Source organism: Scylla paramamosain, chromosome 26 (genome assembly GCF_035594125.1).
Source record: "Scylla paramamosain isolate STU-SP2022 chromosome 26, ASM3559412v1, whole genome shotgun sequence".
NCBI classification, from domain to species: Eukaryota; Metazoa; Arthropoda; class Malacostraca; order Decapoda; family Portunidae; genus Scylla; species Scylla paramamosain.
The window spans coordinates 10,952,501-10,960,000 of NC_087176.1; positions in this window are offsets into that span (position 1 = coordinate 10,952,501).

Here is a 7,500-nt window from a genome sequence, read left to right on the forward strand (position 1 = left end):
GGCCCACTGAGGGCCGGTCCCCATAGTCAAAAGCATTCGTCAAAAATTAAAGGATAAATGTCTTGAAACCTCCCCCTTGAAAGAGCTGTATGATCCAAATAAAAAAATAAATAAATAAAAAAAATCGTACCTCATACCCCACACCCAGTCTTTCCATATCAGGACCCGAGAGATGAGCTGGTTTACTCTCGCTACCCCATAAAAGACTCATCCTTTCCCCGCTTCTAGTCTGGTCATCTCATTGCGCCAGATGTATATGCCTCATGTCAAGGTCCCCGAGGCTGCGGCACTACTTATGCACTCACAGCTACTCTCCACTCACCCCTATCCCTCCTCCTTGGTCCACCGGTATCCATGCTGCATCTAGCGCATCTCATCTGTATCCCACACCGTGCGGCAGGGATGGATACTCGTATTACACAAGCGTCTATAAAAAGCTGTCACACTCACTGACCGACTGTCAAGATGACTGATTAACGTACGTACTGTCTGACTGATCGGGTGAGTAGTCTTCTAGATGGCTTAGCAACTGACCAGGTGACTGACTGTTTGACTAATTGGCTGACTTAGTACCTTGACTTGATGACTAACTGGCTGACTTAGTACCTTGACTTGATGACTGACTGATTAAGGACATGATCGACTGACTGTCTGAGTGATTAATTGCGTAATTCGGTAGCTGATTAACCTCCTGACTGGCTAAGTAACGCAGTGATAGACTGAATGACTGTCCTAGAAATTAATGCACCATATTTATGTACTGTATATCTTGCCTTATATCGTAATTATTATTCTCTCTCTCTCTCTCTCTCTCTCTCTCTCTCTCTCTCTCTCTCTCTCTCTCTCTCTCTCTATGGTTCTTTCCGTCATAACGCTCTCCTCTCCCCTTCATTCTCTCCGCTCATTCTGTCCCGTCACTCCCTCTCCCCCTCATCCCTCTTATCTCGCCCTCCTCCCTCACTAATGAAACAAGGGGAGGCAGGCCAATTCTAAAAGCCCGCGAGAGTTCACAAGGTTGTTACCACGTAGTCCTAGCGGTTATCTTTTATTCGCTTTGAATTTTTCGTTTCCATTTTTATATATATTTTTACTGTGTTCATTTTTGTTTTCATTTATTCGTCGGTTTTGTGTGTGTGTGTGTGTGTGTGTGTGTGTGTGTGTGTGTGTGTGTGTGTGTGTGTGTGTGTGTGTGTTTGTGCGCGTGCAACGTATGCGTGGAGATTTACAATACAGGTTATTACCATTGTCATTATTATTATTATCATCACAGCTGTTGTTGTTGTTGTTGTTGTTGTTGTTGTTGTTGTTGTTGTTGTTGTTGTTGTTGTTGTTGTTGTTGTTGCTGCTGTTGCTGTTGTTGTTGTTGCTGTTGCTGTTGTTGTTGTCGTTAGTAGTAGTAGTAGTAGTAGTAGTAGTAGTAGTAGTAGTAGTAATTGGAGCAGTACTCGTATCACCATTATCATCATCGTATTCATTATTATTGTTGTCATCATGATCACACCCATTATTAGCATTATTATAATCATTATTCTCCTCTTCTTTGTCCTCTTCGTCCTCCACTACTAACACCACCACTACCAAGCAACAAACAAACTACCCCTTCCACACACACGCGCACTCACACACACACACACACACAAACACACACACACAACAAAACCACAACGCAATACACAACACAACACAACGGAACATTTCAAACAGAACAAACTCAAGCACAAATCTTATCTTACCGCTTTGTTCTCTCCATGTGCATTCACTCTTTCATTTTTAAATACACATTTTATTATCATTATCTTTATTAGCTTTGTTATTAAGCCTGCCAAGTCCCGGAATGGTCTGCCTCCTTTAATCTTTCTTTACCACATGGACTCAAAGAAACACTGGCTTATCTTGACCCTCAGAAAATAAGTATGTTGATGTTATGTTCACTTATCTTAGTCTTCAGAGTGAGTCAAGATAAAAGGGATCTGGCTGAAAGCATGAGAGAGAGAGAGAGAGAGAGAGAGAGAGAGAGAGAGAGAGAGAGAGAGAGAGAGAGAGAGAGAGAGAGAGAGAGAGAGAGAGAGAGAGAGAGAGAGAGAGAGAGAGAGAGAGAGAAAGTTACTTGTTACTTTCTTTGACGCCCCAACAGCGAGGGAAAGTTACAGGAGAGAAGGAGGAAAGAGAGAGAGAGAGGGAGAGATGGAGGAAAGGAAGGGAAGAGGATGGAAGAAGGAAAGAGAGGGATAGAATAAGAGAAGGAAGGAGGATGGAAGAAGAAAAGGACAGAAGAAATGAGGGAAAGAGAGGAATGGAAGAAGAGAAGAAGAGAGAGTCAAGGAGGATGAAAGGAGAAAGAAATGGAAGGAAGGAATGAAGGAAGGAGGGAGGGAGGAAAAAAAAGATGACTGGTAGAAGAGAAGGAAGGAAGGAAGGTAGAAAGAAGAAGGGATGGATGGACGGAAGGGAAAGAGGCAAATGGAAGAATGAAGGGAGAGACAAATAGAAGGAAGAAGAGAAAGAGGGAAGGAGGAAAAAAGAGGGAGATAGAAGAAGGGAAGGAAAGAGGAATGAAAGGGGAATGAATGAATGGACGAAGGAAAGGAAGAAAGGAGCAAAAAAAAAAAAGAGATGTAAGAAAGGTGTGAAGGAGATAAGGAAAGAGAATAAAAGGAGACAGAGGCAGAAGGAGCGAAGGAAGGAGGAAAGGAAGAAGAACAGAAAGAAAGAGATAGAAGGAACGAAGCAAGGAGGGAAGAAGGGAAGAAAGAAACAGAGAGAGTAGGAACGAAGGAGGGAAGGAAAGAAAAAAGAAAAGAGAAGGGGAGGAGAGAAGGAGATACAAGGAACGAGGGAACGAGAGAAGGCGGGATATGAGGCAACAGTAAGGTGGAAAGCAGGTAAATTTAATTAGGTCTTCTTACCTGTATTGGTGTGTGAGAATATAAGGCTATGATAGACTTGACACCTCCCGCGTTTTGAACAGTAACTTTGCTTCTCCTCCTCCTCCTCCTCCTCCTCCTCCTCCTCCTCCTCCTCCTTGCTCTTCGTACCGTCCCCTTCTTCCTCTTCCTCCTCTTATTCTTATGTAACTGATGCTGATATTCGTAATTACTCTTTCTTCTATTACATCTCCTCTTCCTCCTCCTCCTCCTCCTCCTCCTTCTCCTCCTCCTCCTCCTCCTCCTCCTCCTCCTCCTCCTCCTCCTCATCCTCCTCGTCATCATCTTTTTTTCTTCTTTTTCTTCTTCTTCTTCTTCTTCTTCTTCTTCTTCTTCTTCTTCTTCTTCTTCTTCTTCTTCTTCTTCTTCCTCTTCTTCTTCCTCCTCCTCCTCCTCCTCCTCCTCCTCCTCCTCCTCCTCCTCCTCCTCCTCCTCCTCCTCCTCCTCCTCCTCCCCCTACTCTTATTAACATTAAACTGCTGTTGCCAATACCATTTATAACTCTTACATCTCTCCCTCACATAGATAGGTAGACAGATAGATAAATTGGTAGATAGATATATAAATAGATGGACAGATAAACAACCAAACAGACAGATTATTTTACTACAATCAACAACAACAACAAGAACAACAACAACAACAACAACAACAGCAAGAACAACAACAACAATAACAACAGCACAAAGGTCAAAGCAGAGAGAGAGAGAGAGAGAGAGAGAGATGAACACAAGCCTCACTCATCAATCGGCCCTACCACGTTGACTGACTAACCCGGAACCAAAAAGCGAAGTTACTCTCAAGACGTGTTAGGAGAAGAAACAGTCTCGCCTCATTCATTTCTCTCCACTCACATCCGCCCTTAATATATTGGAGAGAGAGAGAGAGAGAGAGAGAGAGAGAGAGAGAGAGAGAGAGAGAGAGAGAGAGAGAGAGAGAGAGAGAGAGAGAGAGAGAGAGAGAGAGGGGACGATTACATGAGGAAGATAGTAACAGATGGAACTGATGCTCTTAGAAACACACACACACACACACACACACACACACACACACACACACACACACACACACACACACAAGAATAAGGAAGAGCTCAGAACCAGATGGATGGATGCACGCACAGCCACACATACACCCACACACGCACACACTCACACCCACCCATTCAATTACTGCCCCTCCCACTCCAACACACACACACACACACACACACACACACACACACACAAGGAATAAGGAAGAGCTTAGACGCAGATGGATGGATGCCCCCGCACACACACACACACACACACACACACACACACACACACACACACACACACACACACACACACACACACACACACACACACACACACACACAAGGGGCACTGTGAAGGCATGAAAAGAATGTTTAGAACGATAGAATAACTACATAAATAAGGAACTTTGAACCAAGGCTAATCTGTCTATAAAATTTAGGGCATCAGTGAAAGACAGAGGGAGAACTCACGCCACACACACACACACACACACACACACACACACACACACACACACACACACACACACACACACACACACACACACACACACACACACATACCTTACATAACATGAATGAATGAAGAATGAATCAGTTCTCCAAAGTCATGAATAATTGAATAATGTACTGCAGTGTATTATAAGGCAAAGCAATTGATATGCACTGTAAGATACACTGAAATAAATGCATGCTTGTGTGTGTGTGTGTGTGTGTGTGTGTGTGTGTGTGTGTGTGTGTGTGTGTGTGTGTGTGTGTGTGTGTGTGTGTGTGTGTGTGTGTGTGTGTGTGTGTGTGTGAGGGGGGCGGAGGTAAGTGTGCGTAAAACTGCCTATCCTCTTCCCAATAGATTTAATGAGATGAGGAGGAGGAGGAGGAGGAGGAGGAGGAATACAAAGGAATACAAAGGAATACAAAGGAAAGTGAAACAGCAACAAACCTTGCAAGGCTGTTTGGTAACTACTTCTAACTAGCTACAGTGAAGAGAGACAGGACAGCATAGCAGAAGGCTCCTCCCCACCCACCACTCCCTCCAGCTTGCGCTGGAATGAAATAATTGGGAAAAGTACCATGCAGTATGGAAAAACTGACATGGAATTTTCATAGGAAAGGATGAAAGGAAGTTCTACTATTCACCCTACGGTGAACTCTATACGCCTATCTGAAAGTTAATACAATTTGTAATAAAACTGTTGCCTGTAAGATAAGAGTTTATTAGTGAATTTAGTAATTATTCGGACAAGAAGAGAGCTTGTTAGGGATTTGCTTTTAAATATTTATCTATTTTATTTTTGAATGATTCAATAGAATTGCTGTTCACAATTTCTGCGGGAAGTTTATTCCATATATTTACTGTACGATTAAAGAAAAAAATGTTTGGCCTCGTGGGATTTAAAACGTTTGGGTATAATCTTGAATCCATTATTTCTTGTTAGGTTAGAATGATCAATGGTAAAATATTTATTCGCATCAATGTTACTATATCCTTTGAAAATTCTGAACACTTCAATTAGGCCTCCTCTTATCCTGCGCTTTGTTAAACTAAATAGGTTTAGTTCTTCCAGTCGTTCCTCATACGGCTTATTGCGCAATCTTGGGATTAATCATCTTTGTGATTCTGCGCTGTATCTTTTCTAGTTTTTCAATGTCTTTTTTGTAATATGGTGACCAGAACTGTACACAGTATTCTAAATGAGGGCGCATCAGTGAGTTATATTAGGCAAGTATAACCTTTTCTGATTTAAATTCAAAGGCTCTTCCAATGAACCCTACTAATTTATTTGCCGGAGGAGGAGGAGGAGGAGGAGGAGGAGGAGGAGGAGGAGTAAAGCACAAGCAATCGCTTCAAAAGAATGAAGGAAATGAGTTGTCTCCACTTCAGAATGAGGGTAAAGAAGGAGGGAAGTATGAGGAGGAGGAGGAGGAGGAGGAGGAGAAGGAGGAGGAGGGGAAAGCACGTTGAGTGGGAAATTAAGATCCACGCAACCGGAAACAGAGAAGTACCCAAAAGTTTACCCTGAGGGAGAGAAATAAACCCAGCGTTGTCTTAGAAAGGGGAGGGGAAGGAAGGGAGACAAGAAGACAAGAAGGTGAGCAAAGGAAGGAAGGTGAGGCGGAGCGAAGGTGAGGAAGGAAAGACTAGTGGATGTGAAGAAATTGTTGAAGGATTGGAAAGGATGGGAAAAAAGGAAGGAAGGAAGGAAAAGGGGAGGGGGGGCAAGAGAGGCGTGTAGGAAAAGATGAAGAGTGTGGGAGCGGTAGAAAGGATTGAGAAAGGAGTGAAATTATAGAATGGAGGGAGGAAGGAGAGGAAGAGTGGAGGGAGAAGATGAAACGATATCGTGTAGAAGGAAATTAGCTGTGTGCGTGTAGGAGAGAGAGAGAGAGAGAGAGAGAGAGAGAGAGAGAGAGAGAGAGAGAGAGAGAGAGAGAGAGAGAGAGAGAGAGAGAGAGAGAGAGAGAGAGAGAGAGAGAGAGAGAGAGAGAGAGAGAGAGAGAGAGAGAGAGAGAGAGAGAGAGAGAGAGAGAGAGAGAGAGAGAGAGAGAGAGAGAGAGAGAGAGAGAGAGAGAGAGAGAGAGAGAGAGAGAGAGAGCATTAACTCTGGGGAAGTACAGCACACAGCTTCACCTGCAAAGGTCTTCAGCGAATAAATGAATGAACTGAGAAAAATAAACGGATAAATAAATATCCTAATGATGTCCGACTCCTTGCCACATATTGATAAAAAGAACAATGTTTTCATCCATGTAGTTCGTTTTTCATAACACATTACTACATTTCCACTACGTATTTCCACCACCACCACCACCACCACCACCACCACCACCTCTTTCCCCCACCCTCTACTCCCTCCGGCATAAGCCGTACAGAAAACATGTCGGAAACAAATACCTTACGGAGTTAGAAAAGGAAAAACCTAAAGGAAATTTTAAAGGAAAGAATGAAAATAGATGAAACTAGGTGGCCCCATTTCCTGGAGGCAAGGAAGTTAATCTCTAACAAACAAGTGGAGTTAACCGCGAATTGGAGGCAAAATGTTTATCAAGACGACGTTTAAAAGTCTCTATGATGTTGCATTCTATCACGTCTCAAGGAAGCCCACTCCACAGATTAACTACACGCTGGAAAAAAAAAATAAAAAATTAATCCATAATTTGAAGGATTTCCCGACAATTTTGCAACCGTTTCCTCGTGTGTTATTTGAAAAATCTATCGTGAAATATTTACTGCAATCCAAGTTGTCAATGCTTTTGATGAGTTTAAACACCTGTATTAAGTCGCCTCTTGGTCTTCTTTGTGTTAATGCGAATAGATTTAATTCTTTAAGACGCTCTTCGTATGATTTGTTTCTTAGGCTTGGTATCATTTTTGTTTCCCTACGCTAAACTCGTTCTAATTTATCTATGCCTTTCTGGTAGCAGGGGCACCATGCTTGAACGCAATATTCCAAAAGGGGACGGACTAAAGAGTCATACGAAGTGAGGATTGTATCTTAAGATTTACATTCAAAAGATCTGCCGATTAAGCCAATTATTTTGTTTGCCTTTTTTACG